At 43.7% G+C, this 20,322-nt stretch overlaps 1 long non-coding RNA gene across 1 annotated transcript; it reads right to left on the bottom strand.

The window, feature by feature from the left end:
- Positions 1-722: 722 nt before the first annotated feature.
- LOC135373214 (uncharacterized) lies at positions 723-3,453 on the bottom strand. The gene is made up of 3 exons (XR_010416354.1): positions 3,400-3,453; positions 3,271-3,339; positions 723-1,003 (listed from the first exon to the last, which is right to left on the bottom strand). It is a non-coding gene; the product is annotated as an uncharacterized LOC135373214 (long non-coding RNA).
- Between the last annotated feature and the right edge of the window lie 16,869 nt (positions 3,454-20,322).

Below are 20,322 nucleotides of genomic sequence, written 5' to 3'. Positions count from 1 at the left end.
TACAACAAAAACTGTCTCCACTCAGTTGCTTTCCACAATTTGCTATCTACTAAAGACCGGGGTTTTCTGTTGAACTCACGAGGGACCCATGCTTTTAGATCAAGAAGCCCGTTGGAAATAACTTGCCTCGCAGGCTGTGATAACTTTGTTTTTGTCACTGGTGATGAGAACCAGAAGCCAGTTACTATCTTTTTCACCACACCCAAATATACCAAATGCATGCTGTCTAACGGCACCTGGGCAACCAAGTCGACCCCCTAGTGCCAAGAGTGGTGAGGGTCTGTTGTGGTGTTCCGGATCCTCCTGAAGATTGAAGTTACTACCGGTTCTCTTTCGTGCACCGCGATCCATGTACACAACCTTTCTGCCCTCTGGGAAGTATTCGCCACGAACGAAACATTTTTCACACGCATGATAGCCTGTATGTCCTTTGATACACTTCACGAACGCTCGGGCTGGTGTATCACACACAATGGAATGAAGTGACACAGTATAGAGCTTATTGCGGTACGAGAATCCTTCAGTCATAAGCACTTTCATTTCTGAAATGAATGGCGCCAAATATGTATCCACACAGTTTGGTTTTGATTTTCCACAATAAATGGCAGCTGCAAATGGTTTGAGGGGGATGCACCCAACAACAGCAATGAGGATGGGCCAAAAACATGTGGTTTGACTGCGGTACAGTGGTAGGCCATCAACGTTTATCTGCAAATCTAAATTTTCAGAAACAAATGTAACGCAGTTGTCAATCAACCTCTTAATGCCATTCAAAATTCCTAGGTAGATGAATTCACCACCACAGCACGAGGTAACATTTGTGCTCCTGGGTGTTGATAATAGTGTCCGTGCATCAAGAGGCAATTCGTTGTGGTGCGGATGAAGAATACTTAGCAGAGTGGAAAGGTGTTGAAGGGGAATTTGAGTCTGTATGGCCCATAGGGCAAGCTGTACAGCCAGGGTTGTTGTTTCTGCGCTGCTGGTGCTCTCATTCCCAGGGCTCCTGGCAGGGACACAGACAGAGGAATAAGAGTTAGTCTTTGTATCCCTTGTTTACATTGTGCAATACCACTGTCACACGGACTAGTACAGTGTCACCTTCAACGAGTGACACTTGCACTTAGTTAGGAAGAAAATTAGCTGGAGCTCTTTGGCTGCACATAGAGTATGTGTTTGTAAGTGCTGGAAAGTCGCTATGTCAGTGCTCTGCCGCTGTTTCGGCCTTTTTGGGCCATCGTCAGCAGTACGAAGGCAGGCAACGTTTGGGGTGGCGTCGGAATGTTACGTAGCACGCGGTTCTTCCCGTCAGAGTGAGTGACTGACCACTGAAAGCCCAGTGCGAAGCCAGTGATGTATGTGAGGAAAAAAATTAGCCGGAGCTCCTTGGCTGCATGTATAGCATACGTTTGAGCACTTACGAACACTCACACTAGTGTCATTCGTGTGCTATCACACGGTATCTTTTAGTGACACGCGACAAGTGTACTAAGGGTTTAGGGAGTTCCCCAAACTTATTTCACTTCTCTTCGGCCAACCGAGTGCGTAGCCTTGACGGCAGGCTTAGTGTTACGGCTAAAAATAATGAAAAAAAGCGAGGGGCCCTGACACTACAATACTGTTGACAACGTGTTTCTTTGATTTTAGTACAGTGCGACATTGTGCTGAAAAAACATTTCATTACTCTCGTTAACAGCCTGTGAAAGCTTTGCGGTCTGGCGATTTTTGTTGTGACACATGTTTGAAGCCAATTTGTTTTATGTTGGAAGTAGATTTGAAGAAAGTGTTTCTAAATCAAAGAAAACCATTCTCAGGAAGGTACTGTGGCACACACGCAAAAAATTTGCAGCGAATTAATCTTATACATCGTAATTGCCATCATCGCTTAAGTGACACACAAGCCGTGTATAAAGCACCTAGTGAAAGTGACATTCACCTGGTTGGAGTGCACTTCATAAAAGTGACACTAAATTAGCTCGTGTGACAGGATCAGAGCTGTACGTAACGCGTTACTGTTTTTGGTAACTAAGTAACGACTTGGTTACGTCCTAAAAAAATGTAACTAATAACATACTTAGTTGCAAAAATTGGTCACGCGTTAGTGCAAGTTAGTTGTTCCATTTTTTTTAATGATTACGGTCACCAACCACGACCGCCAGTTGTGGTTTTCCCCACGCACATGGCGGTATTCCATGAGGCTCAAGCACGCGGAAAAATCCACAGCGAAGAGAAAAGCAGAGAGCAACGCTCATTGCTCTGGTGTCCACAGTGTTTCAGCACACTCAAGGTGTTCCTCCTTTCAAGTATTCACTGCGTTCAGGGCGTTTAGTGCTTTGTCTCTCTACTCGGGAACTCATGTCAATGATCATGTGAAGGCCTCCTTGTTAATGGACCCCGTTTTTTCCTGAAAATCCCTCTTGTGGATCACCGCCTTCAACCCTGTTCTTTGGTGTACATATTTAGTCTAGGGCTTAATGGAAACGCGGGTTGACAGTGTACATGAAACAATCATATATGTTGGTGATATACATAGGTCATGCTTTCGTATTTCTGCTGTCTGGTATGCAAATGTAACATATAGGAGTAACTCGTTACTCCCGAGTAACGAGAACGCGTTCCTTTTATTTGTAAGTTACGGGTAACGTGCTTAGTTACTATTTTTTTGAAGGAACTGCGTAACGTCTAGAGTTCCTTTTTTGGGATAACGTGTACAGCTCTAGACAGGGCATAAGAACGTCTTGAGCTTGCAGACACGTAAAAGGGCAGCACAACGCAACACGAAGGCTCACAATCACACACTAAGAATGTATTTAGGACGCAGAACACAAGAGGTCATTCCATGGCAAACGTTGCAAATTCACTCAACCATCCCTGATTTTTTTTTTCAAATAAATTGTGATTGGTTATTCCCATGCAGAGCACTCACCCAGCTAAACATTTTTGTGGTGCAGGCATGAAGCTACAACACACAATAGTACAGACAAACGAGAACACACCATGATCGGCCTCGACAACTCGAGGAGGGACATGGGGACAAAAGGAAATTGTTTACATCACGTGCAAGCCACAGGGGAGATCTCTTGTGCAGGCATGTGCATCTTTTGTAACTTCGCACCAAACTCTCCTGACTTTGTATCAAACTGCATATCACTATGTGCAACTTTAGGGAAGTTATTGGTATGAAAAATGACTATATTCTGTGGGTTTTGCCTGGACGATGCATGCGTGCAGCAACAGCGCTTCGCGAAGTGAATGTATACCAAACTAACTTACATTTCTGAAGGCACACATGGTAATGTGATGTCGGTATTGTCTTCGCAGTCAGTACTAAGGCACCAATCCCTGAAGAAGATTCCGAAACCTGTCACTTTCACGTCATATGACTTGAAATGGGATTCTTACGAAAAGTCTTCGCAATCATATGCCAGGCCACATGGCTTGGTAGTAGTGCTCCAACTGTAATAGAATACAATGTATTAGCTCACTGCCAGGGGATTTTTGGCACAAAAATAAACCAGACTCCTCCAGCTATGAAGGGCCACTAGCAAGTTAAATGCTGTACGCAGGTATTACACGTAAGAAAATCATGAGAGTTGTGAAAGAGAATTCACGTGCTCTACTGAAACGACATAATCACATCCAATCATATTTGAGCGGGAACTCGTCAATACACGCAGTCAGATTTTACATACGAATTCGGTAGCAGTGCAGAATGGGAGACACTCACGCATGCTGTTCCGGAGCTCTGTCATGCTTGTCGTTGATTGCAGCTACGTGGACCTCGTCACTGCTAACTCACCGGAAAATATAAATGGAACAGGTGATGAGCGAACGGTGAAGTGAACAGAAAGTCGCGAAAATCGTGAACTTGAGTCCTTACCATGGAGATTCCTGCTGTTGGCACAACTGTAAACGTTTACCGTCCGCATCACCACTGCGAAGTTAAAAATTCGCTGGGGTTACAGACTAGTCACTGTCGAAGTCGCGTAGTTGTGTTTCGATTTCGAGACGTACGAGGCCTCGGCGAATGATGATGGACTGTGGAGCGAGTCAGAGTCTGTCGGCGCATATATCTCTCGCATACGGTCCTCAACACGTCTTTTGCGGTTCCTCCGCGCCTGCCTTGCAGAGGATCCCTTTTCGAAATTATCGGTCATGTCAAATATATCAAAAGGCATCAGCCAGCCACGCCGTACTGTCGTGCATGCACGACAATACGGCGTGGCTGGCTGATGATAATGATGATGATGATCCTGGAGTCTATGCGATAACAACAGCAATGACGGTTACAGTCCAGCGCACGTTTGCAGGGAAGAAAATATTCAAGTGTCAGTTAAAACTACATTTCGCATCGCTGCAGGTAGGTATTTTTAGACGAAATTATGTATGCATTTTCTGCGGTTCGAAATCCAATCCAATCCAAGTTCGCTGCTTCAAACCGGGAATCAGAAGACGTTGGAGTGGTTGTGGTACACGCCTGCTCGTCAATTGGCAGTTTGGTGTAGCTGTCATTGGTATATCTGCTGGAGCCACGTCCTTCTGCAGTTCTGCCTCTCGGGTGCATACGCGTAAGTATCAGTAAGTGCCTGTACAGCTCTTGTTAGCGTTTCAGGAATGTACTCATGGCGCGTCTCCTCACCGTCCGGACGCGCTGTGAAAGCGAAAAATGTATGGCATAAAATAATTATCAGTAACAGCAGGTGAAAGTTAGCAGCAGCCAGAGTACAAGCTAAGTCATAACACTTCAATTGAATCCAGTATTTCATTTTGTAGAAGTGAAACTGGAACACGCGAGCATTGCGTCCACTTTTATATTTGAGCTTCAACCCCTAGCCACATGTTTTCAGTCGTGCATTTTGCCAAATAGTGTGTAGGAATTAAACTGTTTTCATTTTTATTGTGTCAGCAGCGTGTGCCTGCCGAAACTTCGATGCGGCGCCTCGACGCTTAGTTAGCGTCTGCGTTCGTTCAGAGTCTTCGAAAAGCAATGTGAGCTACATTGAATTATAAATGTGCCTACACTAACATTGTTGTTGATTATTGTATTACATTTCGTTTCGAGCCTTTCGCGTTATCATGTCCCTGATTAGAAAGCGGCAGGCGGACAAAACTGCGCAGTTATGTATCCCGAGTACATCGCAGCTGCTGTTTAAATTAGTCACTTCAAAACTCACGCCCTGTGCAAGATCAGTGTGACCATACTTTATGTTTACAGCTGCGACAAGATGCATTGCATGCTGAAGACACAAAAGGGACAACAGTAATAGACTGTTCGGTATACTTAGCTGCATGAATATATTATGGCCTTCATCTGATATGGTGTTTGACTCGCAAGCGAGGATTGTTTTTAGCTACGATTTTCATTTCGACCTTTTTCTGCAGGCGAAATGAGTGGCCAGTCTGGTGGTGGAAGGCACGCAGAGTTTTCGGTAGTGCACTTCCTGTGTGAAAATTCCATTGAAATTGTTCCGAGAGCATGGGTTTCGAAAGATAAAAAGACAGTGCCTGTGGCCATCATACAGCCGCATGAGACTGAAGAGGGCCATAGAAAAGCAAGAAAATCCGCAAAGCACATGGGTAACCTACAGTTGCCGAGTCATCTTCTCTGGAGGTTAGCCTTTTACATGTTCGTATTACTGTACGTGCAGCTTGCTGTATCTTGGTCTGACATCAGTAGCCATTATATGCAGATTACCGAAGTGCCCTTAGCGAAGCTGAGGAAGCAGAATACGTAACAGATCTTAATGCTGATGCCGAGTCTGAGGGTATGACACTTGCTGTGTTTAGGCATATTCATCTAAGTATGCTCTCAATCTGCAGCTTCAGTCTCACAAACTCCATCAGTGTCGTCGCAAGCACTGCCGTATCGAGCACGGAGCCCTGCTGACTCACTGCTTAGCAACAGTACATGCTCTGGTATGTGTAAGCATCAGAATACATTAGTTACTGTACTTCTCTGAAGAGCACTCCACAATTCTAAGCATAAACATGCATTCGGTATATGCCCCTAAATGTGCTCTCAATATTCAGCTTCACACTCACAAGCTCCCGCTGCACCATCACAAACACATGGACCACAGGGCACTACTATTTCACCGCTTGGCAGCAGTACGCACTCTGGTGAGTCTAAATATCAGAATACATTGGTCACTGCACTTTTTGAAGGACACTGCATAATTCTCAGTATGAACTTGAATTCGGCATATGCACCTAAATGTACTCTCAATATACAGCTTCACTTTCACAAACTCCCGCTGCACCATCAGAAGACTATGGAGCACTGACCCCTACTAGTTCACTGCTTGGCGGCAGTACACACTCTGTTAAGACGAAACATCAGAATGCATTGGGCACTGTACTTCTCTGAAGCACTGCACAATTCTCAGTATCAACTTGCATTAATTCCAGACATTTCTGGATCGTTCCTCAACCGACATGCCTCAGATGGTGAGTGACTGCTTCCTTGTGCTGTCTTATGTGGACACTACAGATAATGTGCCCTGTGCGACTAAACGAGTTTTATCTCACACTTTTTTTTGCAACACTTCAGAGACCGATGACAGTGATGCGTATGTTTCACAAAGGAAAAGACGCGCTAGTGGGGGAGGACATGGTTAGCACACTTTCCAAACTATGATGGTTACATTGCACTTGTTACCGGTATTGTGTACCAATTTTCATATGCGCTATTCTAATGTTGCTACTCGCAGGTTCCCGACAAAGCAACGTGGATCCCCACAAAGCCAACCGCAGTGAGTATTTTTGTGGTGGAACCTATAGCAGCAACCCTTAAGTTATTGACTTTGGCCCTGACTGTGAGGCGACTCAGTGTTCCATTTCACCATATTGCTCCTGGTGATTAAATTTCCCACTCATCCTAATTTAAGTGAAGCTGTTGTGATTTTGTGTGCGTACCTGTTGCTCTCTTAAGCACGTGAAGGTTTTCCCCATCGATCACCCCAGCCCACAAAGGGTCCTCAGCATGTTCACAGCTAAGAACCACTTATCATATAGCACTACTTTTTTCAGGGATGTTCAGGAAGCTACTGGAGCAAATGGAACTGCTGTCAGACGGCACCAAACAACTCAAAAAGGAAACCAGTCACATCCGCACCTTGTTGCAGAAGCATATCCTATCAACGGATGATTTGTCACTCCCGGACAGTTTTTGTATCCTGCCCGTAACAGACGACAATGGCTTGCAGGCAGTTGAGCGAGCTCTCAGAGACGACACAAACTTCAAGGCATTTGTATGCTAGCAGTATGCATTTGACGAGGGCTAATAGCTAAATCGACATTTTGCTGTACAGGTTGCGCAGCTTTGGACATCAGGTGGCTCCAATAGTGCGGAGTGTACTAGAAACATACTCAGGAGGCTCATGACCCTTGAGTTCGCTTCAGGAATGTGTTATTCTGGACACAATGCCAACAAGCAAGTGTTTAAATAACTTCATATGTCCCGTCTTCTGAATAGTGAGTTTGGAAATAGTTTTGTTCACAGTCATCAGTATTACCAAAATCCATTGCCAGGTTCCATGCTTATTAATAGACCATATTCCTTTATTGATTTCCCTTCTGCTCATTTGTAACGCCAGTGTATCTACTGTATTTTTCATAGGTTTCAGTCTGCATTCGCAAGGCGTTTCCTAGCGCAAGTGACAAAGACATTGCAGCCGCTGCGAGGAACTACTTTCGGTGTGCCCCAGGAGTGATTCGAAAGAGGCGCATGTGTGATTTGAGCCTGTGAACCTATGTGATTGTGTAGAAAAGAAGGCAATAATGATGGGTCTTGTGCATAATTCATGCCTATGTGTTGCCTCTGTTGTTCCTACACTAATTGCTTGCATTTTGATTTCAGCAACTGCGATGATGCCTCGAGAATGGACCCGTGAAGCAGCTCATTATATAGGGTGAAGCACCCTGTTTTTACCCCCTTACGTACCATTAAATTAACCATAATATGTACTGGCAAGTCAGCACACTGTACCATATATGTCACGAATAAAATGATTTATTCTACTTTCCTGCGAAATTAGCGTATATCAGAATCGGGATGCATGCCACCATATGTATGCATGTCTGTAGGAACAGTAAAGGGTGAAGAAAAAAAATAGAGAAAAATATAATTACATTAAACGCGTAATTCTCGTTGTCATGGTGTCGTAGAAGAAACGTTGTCAGGCATTCTTGATTTTATGTTGATGCCGTGCATTCTCGTACGCTGTATTCACATATAATCTGCATTTCATTTACGTTAAATATGCGTTGACCGGCATTTGTTAAATTAACGTATTTCCGAGCGGACATTTGACCTGTTGATTTCACGTTCACTTTCATCATGGATTCTGCGTTTATTTCGTTGATCGCCAACGTATTTTCTACGTCGAATTTACAATACTGTGTTGACTGGGAACTTCCCTAAAATCTGTTGTCCGCGTCTTTTTCCTTCCACAACTGTAAAACTTCGTGGCCGTTTGACTTTTGTACTTCCCTCGACCTACGTTTCTACAATGGCCACCGCAAGACAAGGACAGATTGTCAGGAAGTATCCTTCATTTGCCCCCGTTATTGCTGTTCTTGGAGATTCTCAGTCCAAATACTTACACCATCATTTTGATCCCAGGTCTCGACCAATGCCGACCATGTTCCTATCCCGAAGCGGAGGAAGAATCATGGACTTCTTGGAGGAAGTGGACTTGCTGCCGCCAAGTGTGCGCGTCGTGGTTCTACACTGTGGAACCAACGACATGCCACTCTTGGACCCCCAGCAGGCACTCACCCACTACCATCGACTCCTCGACAAAATCCGGGCACGTGGCGGAATTGAAATGGTGGTTTGTACCCTAGTGCTTCCTCGCTGGCATAACAGACGCCGCCGTTTCATCGACAGGCGCAGGGAGTTCCAGTGCAACCCGAGGGCCTTCGACTTCAACCGCCGACTGGTCCAGCTTTGCCGGAACTCAACTGACCTCTGCTACCTGGACCACGGATTCCACCGACGACGACCTACCCAGGTCCTTGCAGCCGACGGCCTCCATCCGAACTTCGAGGGAGTCCGGACGATCAGCCGATATCTGCACGACCTGCTCCCACGACTTCGACGTCTCCTACCGTCACGCCGACCTACTGCGCCAGCTGTCCCGGATCCAGCGTGGCCTACCCCCCAAGAGGCAGCTGCCCTGGAACGACGACTGGAGAACACAAGACCATCGACGCTGGACTGACTAACCGAAGGTGAGCGTACCTCTTCCCATTTTAAATGTGAAACTCCCCCAAGTACGCGAGCTTTCTTTGAACTTCGTAAGCTAACCGATAAATCAGTACGCTATGATTCCCATCGCACCACTTTACAACTCTATAAAGCTCACGACAAAATTCCTAAGGGTCTCGCCATTAACCTCATCTTGCAATTTGTAAAATATGTATCCGCCCACCATACTCATTATCACAGTAGAAGGTGAGGCGAAGAAACATAGAGGATGACACAACACATAGCCTGAATTTCGCCCAAAGCAATCAGATCAATGAAACGAAGCAGTCGAAAAGGTACCAGCAGCTGCCAGTGAGGTGTAACGGTAGGATCTTCGGAACGCATATCCGTTGGGAGCGGGTTCAACTTCCGCTGCTCCATTTCATTGACCATATTCATTATATTGCGCGCATTTCGGGTCAAACATCGAGGATCCAATGCATTTTGTTGCTTTTGCACTCAGTTTTCAAAGGCGTAATGCCTTCAGTTGTGCACATGTTCACTGTTTACGTTCTCTCTGTTTTTTTTTTTCTTTCTGTTCTTCCTTCCTCTTAGTTATATACCTCGAATTTGTAGAAGCTTTCGCGTGGAGGACCATGCTTCCTCAGGTCCTACCTGAGGAAGCATGGACCTCTACGCGAAAGCTTGTACAAATTAAACTTAAACAATAATCTTCAGTGTCGGTTTCTGTATTTGGTTTATGTGATCTACAGGACTTTTCTCCCCTCTTCGTATACACTTCAACTACATGTTATTTGTAACCTAGGAATGCTAGTATGTGGGTGGAGTGGCTAGTTTGCCACAGTACCACAAATAGGAACACAAATGGCTGATAAATCTGCTGCAAAATGTGGGCCAAGACGATGAACATTTGGAATCATCACAGCTTTTAGTACCATGCAGAGGAAGATAGAGTAGAGTACCCTCAAATTTTGTACTCCTTTTTCTGAATTACTCGTAATTATGCTGCAGCTACATAGGTAGCAGTTCAAATTCTACTCACAATTGCCAAAACTTCATGCTAGCACTCAATTCTTTTAACAAACTTTGGTTTGTGATGTGATGAAGGTTTCGATGACTTCCATAGGCCCGGTTTCACCAACTCTGGTTAACTGAACCAATATCAAGGGTTGCCAATAAATAATAGACACTTCTTTTTTTCCATCGGTGATGAGGGAAATATTTCAGTAATAAGTCATTTAGTGATGCAGATAGTTTAATGACTCTTCATCTTAGTTCAGATGCTGAAAAGGTTGGTGAAACTGGGTCATTATGTAGCCTTTGTGTTCTGGTGCTGTGCAATGGTTTTTCGAGGGATTCAAACTACAAAAAAGATTAATAACAATAAGAATTATTGGCATACCTACCTACATTCATGTCCGGGACAGCACGTAAGAAACTCAACATAATATAAATGTCATCATGACACTGGTAGACAGACTGATACCGAAACAAATCGGAAAGGGAGGGCTGGGATCCACGAATGGGCACTTGTTCGCTGCTTCCTCTTGAAAGAAAGGTGGGACCGAAAGTCGCGTGCTCTCTCAGAGACCACCGTAATCCCCTCAAGACCGTGCCTTTTAGACGCGAACTTATCCCCCTAGCTTTAAGCGTAGCTCAGCTGTACCAAATTGGTGGCTCTGTTGTACAGTGCGATGTCATTTGTTTTTATGATGAACAGTATGATGTCACTTGTACAGTTTCTAAGGCACTTTGTACAAGCGTTTTGTATACCAGCAGCGTACTGTCTGCGAAAGGTAGTTTTCGTGTCCGCTTCAAGAAGACAATTTTTTGAGAGGCTTAGAGGATGCGTAACTACTGTGTGATTTCCACTAAATATCAGAAGAGAGGTGCACACCTAAATACCTGGAACCCTCAACTCAATTAATTGTTGGATCAAAATTACGTGGGAATATATTGAGGTTTGTCTCGTTCACAAAAGATATCATTGCACACTGTGCAAAGTTCATCGGTAGTTGCCATGGCCTACATCAATCAAGACACTGCAAACCACTCATTGAGCATAGTCAGTCCGCGGTACGCAAAGTGAAAAGCGTCATTGCCATGGCCATGCAACAGTGCTTGCGGCTTCGCATTTCTCACTAGTTTCCTTTATGAGATGACTAATGCTTTGCCAATTCAACACCAACATACTTTGTAACAACTACTTGGAACTTTGGAATAACTTTGCAAAGCATATGTACTCGTATGCACTTCCTTTAATCGCTTCACGAGTATTTCTCCCGTAGCATATCTCAGCAGATGCAGTATGTCATGTAGGTAACACAATTTTGGCACAGTATTTACTTTATATGTCCAACAAGCAGAAATATCAAGTCTTTGTACCAAAATGGCGTGCCATGTGTCCGTGTAAAGACGAGTCGCTTAGATGGAATAGGTACAGCATCTTGATGTTGAATGCAAGAAGTTGATGTTTGACAACATATATGCCATGGGTTAAATAGAGCAGTATATCATACACCATCAGAAGAACGCCAACACTTCAGTGCTTTACCTTTACCTGTTATTCCAATGTTTACTCTCCCTTCTATTGGAATTATGTATTTCAGAATCATTTTTGTATTACTGAATTTGAATTTGGCAATCCTTTCACATGTCTTGTGATAGACAGGTTAGCAATGTAAGCAGTGTTTATGTGCCTCTCACAACCTACATCTTTATGCAAAAATACTCCAAAAGACGGGAGACGACAACTAGACAATGAAGTAGAGAACTCCAACTTAACATAACAAGATAACAAGGTTTACTCAGACGTTTCATCTGTCATGCGACGGACATCATCAGTGCCAAACTGAATGGGCGATTGCACAACCCGTCATTACTTAAGGAGATGGGAGTATTGTTCAGGGAGGGGCCACGGTTTTTGTTACAAACCGAGGCGTCACTGCATATGTGCCAAGACTCTAGAAGCTTCCTGTGTCCCATTCTTTGTTCTATCTTCTTATGTTAAGTTGGAATTCTCTACTTTTTCGTCTGCATTTTTATGTCTGAGGGTGCTTTTGTGACAAGAGGGCAAGGGTGCCGGCAACATGGCACATGTTCACAAAAATGCAGAACCAGAGAGACACACACACAAAAAAAAGTATAGCATAACACCGTCCCAATCATTTTGTCGTGTCCTTTTTGATGTGTCGTCTGTTCTACAGTTTTTGTGTGTGCGTGTGTGCAGTTTCTGGATTTTAAGCCCAGGAGCAATTGCTGTAGAGGATGCTGAGAACATGTGAAGCATACATTTTCTCATTCTCACATTATGCTGTAAGCAGTGTGAAATACAACCCAAAAGGAATTTAATGAGAGAGAACCTGTCACCAAGATTAGTGTGAGAACATCGCAAAGGAAAAACAATTATAAACCATAATGGATTCCTATCCTATTTAATGGTACAGTATCATATAAAAGTTCTTCAAATAATATTAAAGAAGTAACCGTGCAAATGATCAGTCAAACAGTGAAGCTGGCTGCAGTACACTACAATCTGTCACATGTAACAATATCAGTGTTTCCAAAACTGACACATAAACCTTAGGGAGGCCGCAATAGTCAAAGCGGGGGTTACATCACTTGGCGAAAAGAGAAAGCAGATGAAGTGAACGCAATATGCGACAAAACCAAGGAAACTATCTCGCTACAACTTCAGTATATTGAAGTTGTTTTACAAAAATATAAGTTCAGTTCAGCGCACAAACACTCGGGAACCGAGCTAACGTGCTTTCCGTCCCCAGGTCCGTCGCATTATTTCTCACTGCACAATGACGAACCCCCGGAACCTACAGCATACTTCACTTGCGCACAGTAGTATAACATTTATATTACTGTATATGTGTCAGGGAACACACACGCACACATGAATAGACGAGGAAAGATATCAGCTGTCGCACACACAGCCATCCCGAAAACTATGCCCACCTTCGTTGATGCACCCACGAATCCACAGGAGGACCGCCGAGGCTTTCCCACTCTGATTAAGTACCTGTACCTTGAACTTTGAACAGTTTGGTGTGCACTCTAGAAAACGAGAACAGCTGATTGCCGATTTCATGGACGCGGCCATGCGAGCCGACAAAGACAGTTCAAGAGAGGAGCAATTTTAGGTGAACGCGAATGTAGCGGTAGTGGTGGGCGCAACAATTTGCACTTCAAACGACGTAAAACACCAAAAATTGAGCAGCGAGGATGTTTGCTTGCTCATTTGTCATTATTTGGGCCTGTAATCTCCATAAGGATTCAGAAAGGGTGCTAAATGACGATGGCCGGCACAAGAAAAACGTGTTTGACATGGTTTTCGTCCCGTTGCGGTTCAAGCGAATATACCTTTTTTACTGCTTCCTTCCTCTCTTTTCTTTCATTTTTTGTTGTCTTTATCGTTTTTTACTGTTGTCGGTTCGTTCCGGAGCCGCCCTAGCTTGGAAAGCTGCTCCTGTGTAGTTTCCGTAGAAATCGGATTGTGGGGGCAGGGAGAACTGTCCACCACTCCTCGAATTTGCACGGTAGCTCTGCCCCCCCCCCCCCCCGAATTTTCGCTCTGAGGACCACTTTGTATAAGCCGCACTTCTCAATCTCTAACTTCATGTCCCGCAGTGCTCTCCTTCAGGTTGAGTTAGGTTGGGTTGGGTTGGGTTAGGTTAGGTTAGGGCTTGTTCCTCCTTGCCGTAAAGGACTTCCGACGCCCTTACGGATAAGGGAAGTAGAATAGTGCGAGCGAGGTATCTCCGTAATGAAAAACCTGAAACCATGGAGAAACGAAACACGGTACACCACAAACAGATGTCACCTCTGTGGATAATAATTTGGAACATGCAGATATGAAGGATTCATCTCATATCTAAAATGAACATGAAGGACGATTGCCAGAAATTCTGCTCTTTCTTTTTCTCGAAAGAAAGAAAAACAGCTTCAGAAAAAAAAAATTACATCTTAGTGAATTATGGAAATAAGAATGCCAAAATACCTTGCAGATAAGGTTTCCCTCCACTCGCATACGCGTAAGTGTGAAACGAATGCACACGTAGTCCTAGTTGTTTTATTTTTAAAAAAAGTCTCTATTAAAAATGGCTACGACCACGAAGTATGCCTTTGTGGCACGTTCCCGTTTATTTATTTATTTTTTGTGTGTGTGCGTGTTTCAGCTTGGACAAATTTTTATAAAAAAAGCCACGAGAGCACGTCATTTTCACAGTTGAGTTCTACGGGCGCGTATCTTTTCCAAGAAAGACTAATGAGGGAATCACACACGTAAGATGAAAAACGGTTAGGAACAACTAAGATTTATTTGAACAAGAACTTTCGTGCAAGAGACTGCACTTCTTCAGGTTACACAACTAAGTGCGACACAAGTATATATCCCAAGAGAACAGATGCAATCAAACATGTTTCCAGAACTAAGTAAACTGAAAACAACCAGACAGTAATACAATGCATCACGTGAGCAACCGTCACATAAGAATCAGGAAAGAGAAAGTGTACGGGTAAATGAGACATTCGGAGAATTGGGGTTCAAAAGATTTGGTGGTGAAGAAACGGGGGCACAGGTGGATGTCTAGCCGCGTACGAGGAGAACACAGCTTTTGTCCCCACCCCACCTTCTATTGATCAGTTCGACATACTCAATGATTTACAAAGCTTAGGTATAGGAGGATGCATTTGCAGACATTTTTTTCATGGCAGCGCAATTACCAACACGAACCCTTTTAAGAAGCCCTACATTTGGACCCCTGACGCATCACAAACTAGTCCCATGATCGACAACTACATCAAGGCGGTCTATAACGATATCAATAAGCGAGTCGTTGAGTCAATTAACGTTAAAACTCCTAACTTATCCAAAGCTGAGAGGATTGCTTTACGTAATCTTAAAACACGGGATGACATAGTGATCAGGCCTGCGGATAAAGGAGGGGGAATTGTTGTCATGGACACTTCCGACTATATTAATGAGGCCAATAAACATCTCAACGACACTACTTTCTACAGGGTACTTGATAATGATCCTACGCCCTTGTTTTGTCAAATCATCAACAAAAAGATTTCCGCGCTCGTTAATGACAATTTAATTCCACGCCGCATAGCAGAATTCATCAAGCCTAAAAACGTTAATCCCGGTTCATTCTATCTTCTTATAAAAGTCCACAAGGAAAATAACCCTGGCAGACCTATATTATCAGGCATTCACACACCAAGAGAAAAGATTTCCCTTCTGATAGACCATTGTATAAAACATGTACCTCCGCTACTTCCTTCATAAGTCGAAGACACAAATGATTTTCTCCTTCAAATTAATTCTATCAACAACCAGTTCTCAGATCTGACCAATATGACACTGGTAACCATGGACGTAAAATCATTGTATACTAACATCCCCCACGATGAGGGCCTGAACGCAGCGGAATCCTTTCTCCTTTCTTTTCCCTCCGACATCCTCCGCACTTCTGCGGCACTACTTGAATTGGTCCTAAAGTATAATAACTTTGAGTTTAATGGCAGACATTTTGTCCAAGTACATGACGCAGCGATGGGATCACGCGTGTCACCTAACTATGCAAACCTCTTCATGGGTCAATTTGAAAAGAGGGCCCTTCCCCGTACAGCCGCTCATTTTCCTGAGATACATCGACGACATTTTTGTTGTGTGGCCAGGTGACAACTTTTCCTTGTTGTCTTTCTTTGAACACTTCAACTCCTTGCATAGCACTATCCAATTCACCTGCAACTATTCCATTGTTTCAATCAATTTTCTTGATGTCACTGTCTCCATTCGGTCTGGAAAACTCGTCACCGACCTTTATAAGAAACCAACCGATAGACGCCAGTATCTTCATTTTAATAGTTATCACCCCAATGTCCAGAAAAGAAATATTCCTTTTGGGCAATTCACACGACTCAAGCGCATATGCTCCAATACCGACGATTTCCCCAGACGCGCTCACGAAATGTCTGCTGATTTCAGGAAGCGTAACTATCCCAGCAATCTAATTGAAAATGCTTTTACCAATTCATGCTCGCTGGAGAGAGAGGCACTTCTTTCCAGCTAACCTAACGAGGAACACAGAAATATTACTTTGGTGACCCCCTACAACAAAGCCCTTCGTAACACGAAAACTATTTTTCAGCGCCATCTTAACATTCTACACAGTGACGAAAAATTGAAAGAACTATTTCCTTCTGCCCCCATTGTCACATTCTGCAGGTCAAGGAATATCCGGAATATCCTTACTTCTTCGCGTTTGCGCCGTACTACAACACCTGGTTCGGGTCCCTGCAATGGCACACGCTGCCAAATCTGTAACCTTATTTCTACCTGCACCTCGGTCTCCAGTACCATAAACAACTACACCTTTCAAATTAAACAATCTTTGCACTGTAACTCCTTTAACGTTTGTTATCTAATAACATGTATGAAATGCAATGTTCAGTACATTGGCGAAACCTCCAATACCATGCGTCAGAGGTTTTACGGTCATAAATCCGACATTGTCAATAATCGCCCACTCCCGTTGCTATACATTTTGATCTTCCCGAGCACGACATGGACACACACCTGTCTATTGCAATTCTGGAATCTGGCTACACCACCGATTGCAAACGCAAAAATCGCGAGTCCTTCTTCATTTCTAAATTTTCTTCTTTAAAACCACGGGGACTAAACGTTCATGGCGGTCCTCTGCAGTTATTCAACCCATCATCCAGCTAAGATACTTCATTCACCTTCTGTTCTTAGCATTCTCATCTCCATTTTCCCTTCAGCCCATAAGGTCACCCGGACCTTCCCACGCAGTTCAACAAAAGCTGTGTTCTCCTCGTACGCGGCTAGACATCCACCTGTGCCCCCGCTTTTTCACCACCAAATCTTTTGAACCCCAATTCTCCGAATGTCTCATTTACCCGTACACTTTCTCTTTCCTGATTCTTATGTGACGGTTGCTCACGTGATGCATTGTATTACTGTCTGGTTGTTTTCAGTTTACTTGGTTCTGGAAACCTGTTTGATTGCATCTGTTCTCTTGGTATATATACTTGTGTCGCACTTAGTTGTTTAACCTGAAGAAGTGCAGTCTCTTGCACGAAAGTTCTTGTTCAAATAAATCTTAGTTGCTCCTAACCGTTTTTCATGTTACGTGTGTGATTCCCTCTTTGCGGGCTCCTTGACAGTGTTTCTCCTTTTTCCCTTTTCGACGTAAAGACTAATGGCTAATAAGGATGACTAATCAATTAAATTCATTAATTAACTCTAACAAGGACGTCTTGAACAAAAGCCAGATACCGATACGGAAGCCTGTCCTTGTTAAAATATACACACCACGTTTAAAAATTTTGAAACACGTAAGTAGTCAGAAAAACTAGCGTATCTCGCAGTGCCTATCTAGCAAAACAATTGCTAGATACGCTAGCTAGCGTATTTAGCATCAACAAACAAGACCGCCCCCGTCCCCGCCCCATCCCGCTCTTGCAAGTCTTAATTAGGGCTAAACCACGTGAGCGCCAGCCCACAGATACCGACCTCACTGTATCATCTGAGGAATTAACCACGTGGGCACCAGCCCACTTTCACGACTCCATCTGGTAAGCCATCCCTGCCACATGCCTTTCTTAATATGATAATTAGGTGCACGCCCTACTGTGTTGGAGTAAACCACGTCAGAGTGATACCGACCTCACTGTGTCATCTGAGGAATTAACCACGTGGGCACCAGCCCCCATATCGTAAGCCAGCCTCCAGCAAGTCCCTCGCACGCGCAACACGCGCTTCTTATTATAATTAGGTTGCATGCACACCTACTATGTAAATAACTAAGACTGGGCACGCGCCTCAGTCTTATAAAAACGGTGCATGCAAACGGAGATTAGTCAGAACAATAAAAAATGGCAGACCAGTTCTACATCAATTTACTCTCAAACGCTTCCACCGATGTATTTCCTAATAACACGATGAGTAAGTTCAGAGTTAAACTTGCTCATCCCGTGCACTTAGATGGGAAGTGGGAAGTTGCCCTGACAGAGGTGAATGTCCCGTTTGCAATTAAGAACGTCACGGACACTGTTAACGCTATATCTGAAACTAGTCTCTTTGCTCCTACACTCACAACAGAGCAAATTAAGTTTCGCGCAGGAGAAAACATTATCTTACCAATTCGACAATTCCTAACGAAACATTTAAAAAGCCAAGCAAGGATTATACGTGTCACTGGACATTATCAGCTACAACTGCCACTCAATACCGGACTTGAGTTGAGCCTAGCTCTCTCTGCCAAGCTTGGTTTTCCTGAAAAGATTATTGGATGTTCGGAAGTGGATGAAGGTCAACCAGTAAAAGTATGAAGTATCACGAGGATACAGAAGAAAAAATTACTTTAATCACGTACCGCTCACGTACAACAAAATATGAAATTCCAGAAGGGTATTACGAGTCGGGAAAGGACCTAGTTGATGCAATAAATCATGCATACCGAACAAAGCTAGGGCTACCAGAAAGTGCACGTGTTTTGTTTTATAATCCATACAATGGAGTTTGTCAGCTGGAAGGTCGTAGCGAGGGTTATGTCACATTTCATCCATATTTGGCTCTGATGCTTGGATTCGGAAAAAGGACAACCTTCTCAAGTTTTGCTGTAGCCCAGCGAGATGTCTGTCTTTTTCCAGCACAAAATTATATCTTTATTTACAGTGACATCATCGAGAATGAAGCTGTCGGTGATATCAAGGCACCTCTTCTCCGTTTACTCCCTTTCAGAGTGCAGAGTCGGAATGAAGTGATTTCATATTCTTTCACTAATCTTTACTATAAGTATGTGATAGCAAAAGAACTGACCACCATTCAAATCGAACTGGCAAACGAGATAGGTGATTTCATTCCATTCATTGCCGGCTCAAGACGTGTTGGAGTGACACTGCATTTTCGAAAATGTATATAACACAGGCACCCTGTTGCATAGCACATTATGGTACGGGCAGACGTGATCAACCACTGCCACATTATTCAGCTCCTCTTTATCAAGTCGGATCTGGTTATTTCTCTGATTTAGTGCAGCAGTTTATACCTATACTAACGAAGAAGGTAGCTCCCTACGTGAGTCGAAAGCTCCTCGACACTGGACGACACATAGCAGAAGAAGTTAAGCAGGGATCAACGTTTAGAGAAGCTCTAAGGAAAGGAGTTGGTCGTACAATCCATTCAACACGTGACGAGTTGCTTCAGAGGCTCAGAGGAAAAGGAAGGAAAAGAAAACAATCTGTCAACAATAAAAGCAAACGTAAGAGGGTGGGTCGGTCAGTAAAATCCCTGAAGAAGCGAAGAAAGGTCGATTTTTTTACTACAGAAAATGTCTAGCATCGCAATAGCACATAAGAATTCCTGCCTCTGCACCACAAACCAATTGGAACTGTTTTCTCTTCCTCCAACAAACTTTTCCTTGGAAAATTCAGAATATGTGGAGTTTTTTTTCAGTTTCTGCCCCTACAGCAAGTGGTGTAATCGAATATAATGTTCCAGGTCTCGGAGGTGGATTCTTTGACTTGCAGTCTAGTTTTCTACACATTCAATGCAAAATTGTACGGAAAAATGGAGATACAGCATCAAGTACAGTTGGCAGTACAGTGACACCAGATAGTGTGATACCTGTGCAAGCATTTGCATCCTCGCTCTTTCATCATGTCCACGTCTACCTTAATTCGACACTGGTTTCAAACTTCGAAAATTATGCATATCGTTCATACTTGGACATAATAACAAATGCTAATAATGTTACTCAAACTCACACCCTCTCTGCAATGCTCTACGAACCAGATCCAGTGGGAGAATCTGAAAATTTTGCCGCTCCTGTTGAGGCAAAATGAATTTTTGCACGCTACAAACGGACCAAAGGTTCGACACTCTGCGAGCTTTATTCCCCTATCTTCAGTGATATATGTCAACAGGAAAAGTTTCTTCTCAATGGAGTCGACATAAGAGTTGTCCTTCGTCAGAACACAGATGGTTTTCGACTTCTTGCACCTGCCAGCGAGACTGAAAAACACACTATAGAGTTTTCACGAATTGTGTTGTACCTGCGACGTGTGCAGGT

Source organism: Ornithodoros turicata, chromosome 1 (genome assembly GCF_037126465.1).
Source record: "Ornithodoros turicata isolate Travis chromosome 1, ASM3712646v1, whole genome shotgun sequence".
NCBI lineage: Eukaryota > Metazoa > Arthropoda > Arachnida > Ixodida > Argasidae > Ornithodoros > Ornithodoros turicata.
The sequence above is the reverse complement of the archived record's forward strand: the minus strand, read 5'-3'. Positions and strand labels throughout refer to the sequence as shown.